This window comes from Epinephelus fuscoguttatus, linkage group LG21, assembly GCF_011397635.1.
Source record: "Epinephelus fuscoguttatus linkage group LG21, E.fuscoguttatus.final_Chr_v1".
NCBI classification, from domain to species: domain Eukaryota; kingdom Metazoa; phylum Chordata; class Actinopteri; order Perciformes; family Serranidae; genus Epinephelus; species Epinephelus fuscoguttatus.
The window spans coordinates 22118021-22130343 of record NC_064772.1 but is presented as its reverse complement, the minus strand read 5'-3'; the positions used below and the strand labels follow the sequence as shown (position 1 = coordinate 22130343).

Below are 12323 nucleotides of genomic sequence, written 5' to 3'. Positions count from 1 at the left end.
CCGCGGGCAATTCAAGGAAAGCAAAGCAAAGATAATGTGTGTCATGCAATGCTGGACCGTCAGTATAAACAAAGTTGCCCAACCTTTAATACCACAACTGTTCAAATATTCAGCCATTCTGCTTCCACATGGCACAGCCGAGCTGTTCAAGTAAGGGCAAACAGGACCAGAGGCTACCAGTAGCACATGGCCAAGTCCACACATATGAGTGATTGTGCATGCACACACGCATAGACACACACGGGCAGAGGAGGGGAGTGCTGGCAGAGGCTGAATGTGTTTGCCCGCTCCAGGGGAGAAGGGAAGAAAGGGAGCAGAAGAGCTGAAACAAACGCATGCTGGCTTCTATTAGTCGAGCTGTGGAGCGGGATGGAGGGGTGAGGAAATGTATTCATTCCTCCTGCTCCCCCCTCCGCTCCCATCCCTCCAACCCTCCCACCCCATTATCTCCATTCTAGAAGAGCGGCGGATGAAAGGGACAACCCCCCAGTGGCAGCACTTCTCCCTCCAAACTTACGCCGACGCATTCTGACGGCTGCTTAATTGTACGTGATACAGGCAGGGCCCTTTCTCTTTCAAATCTAAAACAGATTGCTTCTCCCTGGGGAGGGGATTATTGGACAAGAGAGATGACAAAGCAGGGACAGTGCAGCCCTCTGGGGGGTGGAGGACGGAGGGGGTAAGCTTGTAGATAGTGTGTGTGTGTACACGTTTTTCTATGTTTCCCTTTTGTACATGACTGTGTCACAAGAAGATTATGTTTGTGTCCATGTGTTTCAAATGCGCACACGTGCGAGTGACAACCAAGAACGTGTGCGCAAGATCCAGCCTCTGATCTCGGCAAGATCACTGCATCTTTCTGTCCACTTAAAACCACCACTTCCTTCCCTCTTTATCACATGTTCACACCTCCCTTTCTCTTATGTTGGCCTCTTCTACTTTATCCCTCTTCACTTCCCCCTCGGTGTCTCTCTTGACCCAGCTTTCTCTTTCTCCCTCTTAAGCCCATGCTGCATCTATGTGCAGTGACATTTGAACAAAAGCTGCTGCGGACATCACAGAAAAAGCATTCAAATCCTCTTTCTCCCACTCACGGGCTAAAAATGCACATTAATGACTAAAGTCTAACAGCAATCTCACATCTCCTCTAGCTCTATTCATTCTAAGGCCAAAACTACAAGGACCTGGTCAGGGGTCATTCCTGAATGTTGCATAGCTTAACCATCCCCTGAGAAGTTTGCAAAACCTATTCTTCCCAAAACATATATTGTCTTTCCAACTAGTCATCAGGGCAGAGGCTCAAGACAAAGAGAAAAGGAACAGTGCCAGACACAAAAAAAGAGTGAAGCATCGAATATATCTCTGGTTTGCTGCTCTCTTTAACGTGTGCAGGCACAAGATCGCAGGTTGGAGGATCAGGCATTCCTGCCAATGATGAGCTCAATGTGATGTTTGCATGCCCTGACCTTTGCCGCTCAAATGAAAGGCTGAACAAACACTTGGGGGTGCTATTGTGAGCTCCAAAATACCCCAAAATAGATCTATGCAGTGTGCCTGTGTGGACATCCAGATATGCATAGGGTATTTCCCTGAAGATATGCCCTAAAAAGTCAAGGACGTGTCTCCTTTCAGGGCTGTACGCAAGTGAATGGAAACTCCATGGAAATGTTTGATCAGCAAGGACAACAAAGGAACTGAGAAAGTGGCTGACTCATCTAAAGATAGCCTTTCTAGATCCCACATAAATAAAAGCATGCCAAATGCTCACTGTTCAAATACTGGTCATTTGCAGTGATAGGACTGTGCAATCTACTCCAGCGCTACTATGCAATCAGGCTAGTATGAGGAACACTATCATTAAGCTGAAGAGATAAACAAGTGCCGGAGGAGAGGGTGGTTTAGGAAATCTTTTCTTAACATGCTCACACACAAGAGAACACACACAAACTGCAGTTATATAGCATCTCTGTCTGAATTTTCCAGAGAGATGAACATTGTGAGGAACCGACATTCTCATCTTCCAGGGCAAAGATGCTGAATAAATCAGTTGAGAGTATTTATTAAACTGTCGGCCATTTTAACTGATAAGGTGCAATTAGATCGAAATAACTCTGGATAATGCATCTCACGTTCTTGCTCAATTTTAGCACCATCTAAAACTCTTTTTTTTTTTTTATCAGCCTTGAGTATCAGAAGGTCATCGTCAAGGCTTTCAACATTGCTGCAACCCAGAGAACCCCATAATGATAGAAATGGTAAATGTGACTTCTGTCATTGTAGGGTCAAGCTGAGAAAATGCAGCATGATGACAGTCCGACTCGGCTGAGATAAAATTACGGTAATGTTCTGGAGAGAAGAGAGTGCGGGTTTTTGATTTGGAGTTAATAAGACAGAATAGAAAAGGTAAAGACTTCCACTGCCCACACATGCTTGAATTTTAATGAAGTTCAGCGCTTTTGACAGGTACAGCACTAGTGTTGCCATGATACAGGAATTTATAACTCCAATACAATTCCATGGAAAATATTGATATTCAACACTATTTTAGATACCACAGGGAAAACAGACATTAAGGACATACAATTTATTTTTCTAATTAAAAGAACATGAGATACATGACTTTTCTTTTCTTGGTTAGTAGCAGAGAACAGCAGAATGACTGTACTAAACATCAATAATAAGAGAGAGCAAGAAAGTGCAGCTGGTACCAGTGTATCAATACTGCGGAGAATGGGTATTTAAACCATTTCAAATAGTCTGTATCTATATGAATCAATACAGCGATATTTTTGACAACACTACGCAGCACATTTTAGAACAAAAGCATATATTTAATGCCCTTTTCATTTCTTGGATGAATTAGTCTGCAATGAATACCTCTGACCTTGTTCATCAGTTGGCAAGTATTAAGTCACGCAAGATGTCTGGGAAGTCTGATTCACTGTGCCTGGCATTTAAAGGACACACACGCGCACACACACACACACACACACACACACACACACACACACACACACACACACACACTTCAGGTCCCGTTAGTGCAAAAAATGAAAACCACAGATACACCTCTTCCTCTTCCCTTACACAGTCACAGTCATTCACCATACTTATCAGCAGAATGAATTGCTTTCTCACACACACACACACACACACACACACACATGCACGCACACACACACATACTATGGTAGATCCGAGTGATGGCAGAGGCGCTACTTGAACAACGTTTGTCTTGGCAAGCGGCTACCCCCCAGAACCTAATTATTTGCAGCAGCTGCTCTTGTTTGTAGCACAGTGAAGCTAAACTGTTTAAAGGATCTCCCTTCTCTTCTGAGCTGGCAGTCAGCGCTTCCCTTTCAAAATGCCTCAAAGCAGCTTTGCTATGCTCAGTGTAGGGTAATCAGAAATTGAATCTAAACGCTGCCGGGTGAAACTGAAGTGAACAGAAGATTTATAGCTCAGTCCCGTCAATGCTGAAAGTTTGAAGTCAGGCTTCTCCATATTTCTCCGGCTTTCTCATTCAGTAATACACACTGGCACTGCCAGTGTATTGAAATGTAAGCCAGCGCGTTACGTTTTTGCCAATTGTGCCTGGCACAAGCAGTTGGCTTTGAACAGGACCACAGCATAATTTTGCCATTTAGGAACACTAGTATGAATTCTCAACTTTTTGTGGATTGGTGCAGGATACATTGATCCAATACACAATAAAAATAAAGAGTCCCAAGTCACTCACTTGGTCTTTAAAATAGAGGAAATTTAATAACATATCACACGCGGCTAAATCCAAGCTTACCAGAAGCATAAAAAAATGAATTAAGAGAAGAAAAAACATGTTCAACTACAGCACTGATCTTGTAATGTTATGTGTCAATGTAACCACGCTCTCTGGTTAATACAGAAAAACACATCCATGAGTCAAACTTCACTCAATACCTCTTATAAAAGTTCTCGCGATGCCTAAAATAAAGAGACCATCAACTTTCCCTCCCAGTTCTCTCAAAAATAAATTTAACTGTTTCATCGTTGATCTGCTCACACAGCCAAATTTTATACAAACGTCCCCACTGGCCTTAAAGGAGCAGTCATCACAAGCTATTGGTGGTTGTGTTAAATACTTCAAGTAACAAGCAGGAAGTGTAGCTACGGCTGGTTTACCAAGGTAAACACAAATTCACACAACAGCAGCTTTCACCTATACAACCTCCTCTCCTCTCAGCCCGGCTGCTGTCCGCACAGCCCTTCACAGCTGCACAATCTCCATTTGCAAACACCTCATACACACACAGACACACACACAGACACACACACACACACTGCCTGGAGCTAGGTATAAATACTATACATCATATTCCCACTCCACTGGCGAGTTTCCCTTCTCACTTGACTTGAGTTAAATAGCTGAAGTGAGGTGTAGATTCTGAGTCTCTGCTTTGCTCTGACAGTTTGTCCGGAAAGCAGTCTTCAGCAGCTCATCCATTTCGCGTATACTGACACGTTCTGCCAGAAGTGCACTCTGAATAAGATTTATGAAAAAACTTATCTGGTCTGAAGTGAGGGAATGTTAATTGCCGCACTGAGTTTTGGGCATGTAAAAAATTGTGTTTTAATTCCTATTAGCAGAACTGACAGAGTAAATAAGGACACAATTCATCTTCACTAAAGATTGTAGGTGACAAAAAAGACATTCAGGATACAAACAGAATAAAATACAGATTTTTTTTTACCTTGTCCACATTCTAACTCACAGGATGCCCCCACTGACACAGCTCATTATGCAGCATACTTTTTAAGTGACAGCAATCTTTTACAAATCTACAGTAGCCTCCCTTCACTTTCAAACACCCTGCATTCAGAAAACTAGAAATTAACAGATGGGTGCTTATGGATTGGGGAAAAAATGACATTAATGGAATGTGCTGCCTTCTAATCCCTTGAGACGGAGGAATTTGCGACGGAGGGAATTCCTGTCATTCAGGGGGAAAACTATGAAGTCCAGCACACAGTGCTGCTGTACAGGCAACACAGATTCACTGCACTTGTGGACTCCCACTGCTGACTGTATGCTGCATCAGAAATTTACTAGCGACTGAACAAACTAACTGGCACATGCACTGCAAAACCAATGGAAAATAAGCAGAAAGCAGACCATAAAAAAAAAAAAAAAAACAGTGAGAAAGTTGTGAAGTACCTGAAAGGCAGGAGAGCAGAGTGCCGGCCGAGTGAGAGGCAAGGCTAGGATTCCTCTCTGAGTTTTCTTCTTGCGTTTCTTCACCGGGTCTCCCCGCGCTCATAGAGGGGTTTGTGTCTTGGTGCAGGGATTTGGGGTTGAAGAGTAGGGGGGACCACACAGCTCCTGGAAGACAACCTCTCTCCTCTAATCCTCTCTCCGATGTGATGACACTCTCTAACCTCGACCATCTGTTGAAACACGTCCCGGAGCAGTCAGCACCGCGCTGTGTCAAGAACCCCACTCCCCTGCCCAATCACAGACCGGCTGCTGGGTGGCTCCTTGCTGCCAGGAGGCAGGGACAAGGACACAGCTCAGCGCTGAGGGAGACACACACACACACGCAGTCACAAACACACACACAGACACTCTACGAGATGGAAGCAAGAAAACCCCCAGTCATCGTAACCTGAGAGGCAGAGTAGGAGGAAGGGACCGGGAGAGTGAGAGGAGTGGAAAGAGAAGGAATGGGAGGGGAGAGAGGGAAAGAGAGCAAGAGTGGAGAGAGAGACGGCAAGAGCAGAGAGAGACGGACCATGTTTAAGAGGCAAAAGCAGTGACTGATAAGAGGAATATGGATATAACTTATTCTCATGGTTCATATTACCTTGCTGGTAATGTTACTCAACAATTCTCGGACTGAAAACCCATGCACACCAAACTTCTGCACCTTCTGTCCTTGACACCTTCCCTCCCATTCTTCTCCCTGCAGCCACAAAGTATGTGGTCTAAAGAATCAAACCAAAAAAGCAATAAACTTCTGTATTGGCCCCATGGTGGGAATGCTGTTGGCACTAAACTGTTACATCTCCAGGCACAGAAGCACAGGCAGCAGCCCTCACACCTCAGTGTGATAAATCCTTACAGTCCCTCGGCTGCATTCCTGCCCTTCACCACCAATTGCCTTAAGTTAAAAAGGAGGGCAGAGGGGAAGACACTAAAATTACAAAGCCAAGGAAAGAGTAAGATAGTAAGAGAAAGAAAAGGAAAAGAAGTTAAGATAAGAGAGGGGGGTTTGGGTTTACGGCTAGACAGCGGCAACCTGATAAAGCAGTTTACCATTTACTCTCTGCCTTTCAACAGTAACACCATTACTGGTGCGTTTCCTAAATGAATCAACCAATTTTCAACCCATTCATGCAAAACACAGGGAACATTAGGTGAGAAAGGCTGTCACATTAATCATTTTTGAACCACTGTCCTACTCACTGATCCATTAAAAAAGGATTACAAGACCCTGATGATATTCAGGAGCAACTTCAAAGGCAAACCCTAATGAGTTAATACCCATCTGATATCCGACAGCATCACAATGAGTTAATCAGAGGTGTGAAACACCAATGAAAGGCTTCTAAGTGGTTCATTTACATTCTATAAGCAGCAGCCTCTGTTTCGAGTTGTCCTGTGACAAAAACTAGTAAGTTAAAACAGGAGTACTAACAGTTACTAATGAAGACTTTGATTGTCTCTCTCAAACTGACCTTTAATCAGTAGGTTTCATTTGTGGTGTCATCAAATTCCTTATATGTTGCATTATCCGACTGGTAAAGCTTCAATAATGTCATGCTGTGATACTGCTCAGATTTCTCATGCATGTGTATTAGCATTCCATTTTAACACACAAATGACAGAGATGCTGCCACTTTTTTCTGTGGGCGCTCCCAATTCTATCCCCCTCAGGTTTACATATGAGGATATTGGATTAAACTAAACAAAGCCTATTTTCACCAGGGTCACGTGAAACTTTCCCCAGCTTGGACTGATGTTTGAAACAGGGGCAGTGGTGAGGGAGAGAAAGGGCCTTAGGGGGAAAGAGCTCAAATTAGATTAACTAAATTCACAAAGACTGTCCCCAGCCCCTCCTGCATGGCTACACACATCCCGACCCACACCTCCAACCCCAGCCCCCATTCTCACGGCCGAGAGGTTTCCAAAGGGCCTTCAGGCAGGCCAGGGGCGACGAAATCCCTGTGCTCTTTACTGGATTAAAGATGGCTGCCCCACTGGGGGAGAGGGGCTGTTTTTTCATAAAGTGAGCACATCTGTAAACATCATAAATCCATGCAGACAGAAAAGGTTATCAGGCTGGGTGTCTGTGAGGAAAACAACTACAGCATTGTCCAGCAAGGGCCCGCCTAGAAATAAAATGTTTAAGAGATAGAAACCGATCATCCACCTTTGGATCAATTTTGCATGACCACTTTTAATCTCCATTTTCCATTTTCACTTCCGCTGATGGACACAACAGCAACAAAGACAAGGGTAGAGGGAGGTCTATAAAATGGCCTCATCTTATGAATGACTGAATGACCTGCAGGGGGGCCAGAGGTTCTCTGGTAACCCCCATTCACTCGCCTTCTCCCCATCCTTACTTCACAAAGAATTCACCAAGACCATCATGGTGAATATCAAACACAGAAAGTAGCTTTAAGGTGAACAGTTTTCTCTTATTTTAGACCTCTCAGATTGGTTCCCCCATACAGTATGATGTCATAGTCCTGTCTCTTGTCCAAGCTTTGCTCTTAAACTCAATCCAAGCTTCCTCACATCTCAAAATCACTTCCCCCCCTTTCCTTCCAGCTTTCCAACCATCAGTTGGGCCTGCAGGTGCAGGCAGAGGCCAGTGCTGGGGGGCTACTCGGTTCAATAGTCCCATTCTCTATGGCTGAATGAGATACATAGGGGTGTCATAGCTGTGATCCTGCCTCTGTGCCAGTATAGAGCCCTAGGGCTGCCGCTGGAAGATACAGCCATGATGTGGAGGAAGGCAAACCTTGGGGTGACATTGTCTTGTACTGCACAGCATTTTAAATGCCAAGCACATGGCTACTGCCATGTTTACCTCCCTCTGTAATGCAGTGCTGAAGACTCGTGTCAGATGACTGGTGGGTATCAAAGTATTGAACATGTCAGCTGCTTAAGATCCGTTTGAGTCAGGATGGAAGACACTGGAGAAACAACATGCACAACTAGCAAGTGCCAACTCTGGGTGCAGAGAAGACAAAACTAGTCTTAGAAAAGACAAAACCTTTTTCCACAGCTAAGCCCAGGTGTGATCGAATTTGTAAAGCACTGTACTCCATGGTGTTCTTCTTAGATGTTACATTTGCTTTGGTCCTGCTGGTCCCCAGGACTCCATACACCTTTGGGGGTTGAATCAGTGTCATCTCAAGTTCATGCCAGAGAGGCACAGCTGAGAGCTGGGGATGACTGGGTTACAGCAGGAAAGCAGGAGAGGACACGCACAGTTGGCCATGAATGTATCGGGCTTGGAGGAGAAATGAAAGGCAGGAGATGGGAAGACAGAGGGAGACAGGAATACAGTAGGGAAAGAGGGGCGGTAAGGGTGAAGGAAAAATAGAGAAAGTGGGGAGTGGAGGAGAAGGAGGGGCTTCTGTGGTTCAGTGACAGCTGAACATGCAGCACATGCATGTGGAGGGAGCTCTCCTCACGCTACCCTCCTGCTGTGCCATGCATGTGCCCTTGCACCACACATATGTGATTGAACATGTATGAAAACCACAGATCCAAGCACACATGTGTGGCGGCATGTGTCCCAATACCCTGAATAAAGCCAACTGTCACTTTAAAAAATGATCTCTTTCCATGTTACACCTTCGGTGAGTTAGCATAAAGGCACTGGGTCATGTATTTGGATTAAACACAATTCAACCACAAGATAGTGTTACTTGTGTGCTTAAAAATAATTTAATCCATAACTATACACAACACACTGGGTTTTGCATGAATGGTTTTTACTTTGGAACAACGCACTTACAATGATTTCATAGTGCAGATTGTAAAATTGGAGAAAAAGAAAGAGCAAAGTGCGAGAGGCAAAGAGAAGAGACAGGCTAAATAAAATTACATAAAGTGTCCAAAGTATGGGATAATTTCAAGCTGGTTCAAAACAAAAAATCTGTACAGTGTGTCTATTGTAAAAACCAAACTAGCCTAACACAATAACACAACGTCAATACTTCAGGATCTCAGCAGAAAGCATTCAATCCATGGAGCTGATCCAGAACAAGGTAACATGAATGTTTGCATTTAACTTAAATCAATGCTTGCTAGGTAAAATGAAGGCTCATAAAGGATATGCGTAAATTTTGGCTCATTATGTCCATATTCAACCAGCTCTTTGTTGTTGCAACACAGGCAGTAATGTTAAGTGCAAATGAACAACACTCAGCCTCCCTGCTGGCACCTGGAGCTCCCTGCTTATCCACCAGCAAAAGTCCGCCAAATGACCCAAAACCCAGGGACCTCGCTAGCAGATGAGCGGGAATCTCAGGCAGCACAGAGAGATACACGGCATTCATCTGCACAAAATGTCCACACCGTTGTGACACAGAGGTGGTTGAAAATTAGCAAAGTCTTCCCTTTAAGAACATAAAACAACATGGTGGCTAGTTAGACTTTCATAAATTGACTGCAGCATATCATTTGCTGTTTAATTTCTTGAGCAAAACATTCCTAACTTAGGGACATAACCACAGAAAATAAAACGCTACATCTTCATTCAACTTCAACTTCATTCGCCTTATTAATATGACAGCTACACACATATACGCAAACACACACACAGAGCGATGCATAAAACCTCCCAAAAACTAAATACTGGGTGGCGCTGGTAGCAATTGGAGCCCAATTACTGTACAAAATTAAAGCAAGAAAAATGTTCATTTTCTAAAAAGGAAACCAATTAGTTATCCATTTAAGAGACCCATGTTATTTTCTCTTTTGTATATTCACTATTGCTCTTTAAAGCAAGAGTATTTCTTATGCAAATACTCAATTAATTGATAGATTTATGTAGAATATTCAATTCCCAATATAACTGATAGCTGCAGCCCTATTCAGGCTCACAGCTTGATTGACATATTGAAAAAAAATTACATGTCTTTGGTAACTCGACTACCACAGCCATGTAAATTAGGGTTACTGGGGTTTGGAGTTTGGTAACTACTTTGTAAACAGCTTAATGAGGCTATTACCCTTATCTTGGTATTCACAATTATAGAGTTATTTGTGTGGACATAAGCATACTTTATATGTGAAATTTTCAGTTTCCAGGTATTTTAACAAACAATGAATAACAAAGTATATTGCTTGGCTTTTTTTTACTTGAAAGGTTGCCAGTCATCACTACAATAAACATCAGGACTGACACCTACTCTTCAAAAGCCACTATCAAGCAGCTAACAGGTCTTACTGCAGACAAAGGGAATACACTAACACATAATGAAGTCATTAACAGTAACCTGAGATCAAGTGTTAGGTAATGATGATAGGATTTAGAGGTCTGTTAATAATGACATCCACCAACAGACTTCAATCAGATGCCAGATGTGCTATCACCTCACTGACAGATGTTTACATGATGGCCACCAACCATCAGTGTTAAGAGTGTAAAAGGCAGTTGTAATAGAGGATAATGTTGCATTTTGATAACCTAATCTAATCTCTGGGGGTTTAAACCAACAAAGTATTACTCCAAATGTCATTAGATCAGAGCAGTTAGCATATTTACCTTTTCCCAATCACATAAAACACAAGTGACTATCCTTCATTGAAAGCAATTGTTTCCATAAGCCACACTGCCTTTATGTCGCAATCCCACATGATGTTCTTCCAGCTTCCCTAAACTACAGTTGACTTAATCCCTCTTCTGATCATTTTTGCTCTGAGGAAAATTATGAGTTTGATTCCCACACAAAATATAAAACGACAGGTTGTACCACTGATAATGATAAACAGGTGCAAATACTTACTAACTTCCACATATGTAGCTCAAGAGGAATGCCGCCTATATTGGATAATTCTTGGCATGAAAAAAGGTAAGTGCATCCAGATTTCCAAATAACAACAACTGTCAGCACAGACTATGATTGCATGGTTCTTACAGGCTGTCAGGGGCACTTAGGAGCACACAGACACCCTTACTGATCAAGCCTTAAAACACTGTGTGTCAAATAGGGGGCCTCATATCTTGTGAATCAATTGATAGGTTCATCAAAAGTCCTTCTCACAAATATTTCAACACTGTGTTGCCTGGAAAACAGTAAAAACAGATTCCTTATTCATTTGCTTTTCCAAACTTTTATGTTTCATAGCCATGATAAAAATCAGATGATAGTACGTAGAACGACTTCTGTGGAAATCTGATGGACCACCCAGGGAGTCATTTTAAAGTGGGATTAGGACGTTCCAAGAACTTCTTGAGTTGGGAAAAGATAGCAAGAGAAACCAGTCCTATCATTCCCCTGATCTGCTGAATCAAAGGATGACGGAAATGATTTGGGATAGCCTTAAGGTTCAGTAAATGGGTATATGGCTGGGAACCAGTGCTGTAAGCCATGGAGATATGAGAAAGATACAACGGGGAGATACTGATCGCTCTCCCTGGGTCCTAGTAAGAAGATGAAAGACATTCTGACAGCTAAGACAATGGAGGTCATGTAGCAACCAGGTTCCACAGGCTCAGCCTCAGGGACCTTTAAGACTGCAGCACAAGTGAATTCCACTTTTGATTTACACAACGTGTTGGTGCCTTTTGTCAGTCTTGTCAGACAAAAGCAGTTCAAGTGGGCTTAACATTAGTTAAAGACATATATTGGTAAGATTAGAAAGACAACCTGCAACACCTCTCTCAAACTGGGACAGCACAAGTGGAACAAAATTGGTTGCTCTTGAATAGACATGAATTAAGACATCTTGAAGGACACACTAGATTAAAAAAATAGGTAACAGTGCTTTTCCACTTGGACCAAAATATGGACCACAGTGTGGGTCAGGTCATCCTCACCCAGAAATAAATCTTGGTGCAAAAATTCAACAATTGAAAATCTTTTAAGCCTTTGAATTCAACACAATTTCCCCCTATTCCCATATTTCTGGGCTTACAATAGTCACCATACAACCAGGCGGTCATGCCCTACTTCTGGTTATTCTTCTTCTGGGACAGACATCATCATTTAGTTTACACTTGGCAATTTTGTACACAATACTGTTTATAAAAGTATTTCCCTTCTGTAAAGATGGTCTTTTCACAAAACTGGGCTGTCTATGCAGTAGAAAAACACAAATG

At 42.9% G+C, this 12323-nt stretch overlaps 1 protein-coding gene across 5 annotated transcripts in view; it reads right to left on the bottom strand.

Moving 5' to 3' along the window:
- Nucleotides 1-12323, bottom strand: part of sulf1 (sulfatase 1) — a 97126-nt gene that overhangs the window by 36320 nt on the left and 48483 nt on the right. For 3 of the 5 annotated variants that reach the window (XM_049565247.1, XM_049565248.1, XM_049565249.1), the window contains exon 1: nt 5195-5649. The gene's annotated coding sequence lies outside the window, so the exon portion shown is untranslated. Of the gene's footprint in view, nt 1-5194; nt 5650-12323 lie in introns of those variants that run through there. The other 2 variants (XM_049565245.1, XM_049565246.1) reach the window with 1 other exon arrangement.